We start from the raw sequence: 900 nt of genomic DNA on the forward strand, positions 1-900 counted from the left end.
TTATGAAGCATTCAAACATATGAGTTATAGGTATCCCAGAAGGGGAAGAAGAATGCCCCAGGGGAATGAAAGCCATACTAGAGAATATTATAAATGAAATTTCCCAAATATCACCAAAGATTCTGACACACTGCTTTCAGGGCAATGTTGGACTCCAGGTCACCTCAACCCTAATGGAGCTTCTCCAAGACACATTGTGATGAACCTGTCTAAAGCAAGACAAAAGAAAAGGTTCTTCAAGCTGTCAGGAGTAAGCACCAGTTGACCTACAGGGGTAAATCCATCAGGGTGACTGCAGACTTCTCTAATGAAACATTTTAAGCAAGAAGACAATGGTCATCTACCTTTAATCTACTTAAAGAGAACTTAATTTCCATCCCAGAATTCTATATCCTGCTAGGCTAAGCTTTAAAATTGACAGAGAAATCAAATCATTTACTGATATACAAACATTGAGGAAATTTGCCACAATAAGACCAACCCTGCAGAAAATACTTCAACCTATTCTACACACTGACCATCACAATGGATCAACAGCAAAGTAAGAACTCAAAAATTAAAGGACAGAACCTAACTTCCACAGTGATACAAAAGATAAAACTAAGCAATGGACTCTCACAAAATAAGATGAATAGAACACTACCACACTTATCAATTATCTCAGTAAATGTTAATGGCTTGAATTCCCCACTAAAGAGGCATAGACTGGCTGACTGAATTAAAAAACACAAGCCATCCATTTGCTGTCTGTAGGAAACACACCTAGTTTCAAAAGACAAATTAAAACTCCGAGTTAAGGGTTGAAAGACAATTTTTCAGGCAAACAGAATTCAGAAGAAAAGAGGGGTTGCAATTTTATTTTCAGATACATGTGGATTTAAAGCAACTAAAGTCAAAAAA

This window comes from Otolemur garnettii, unplaced genomic scaffold (genome assembly GCF_000181295.1).
Source record: "Otolemur garnettii isolate 467f Iridium unplaced genomic scaffold, OtoGar3 scaffold00079, whole genome shotgun sequence".
Lineage (NCBI taxonomy): Eukaryota > Metazoa > Chordata > Mammalia > Primates > Galagidae > Otolemur > Otolemur garnettii.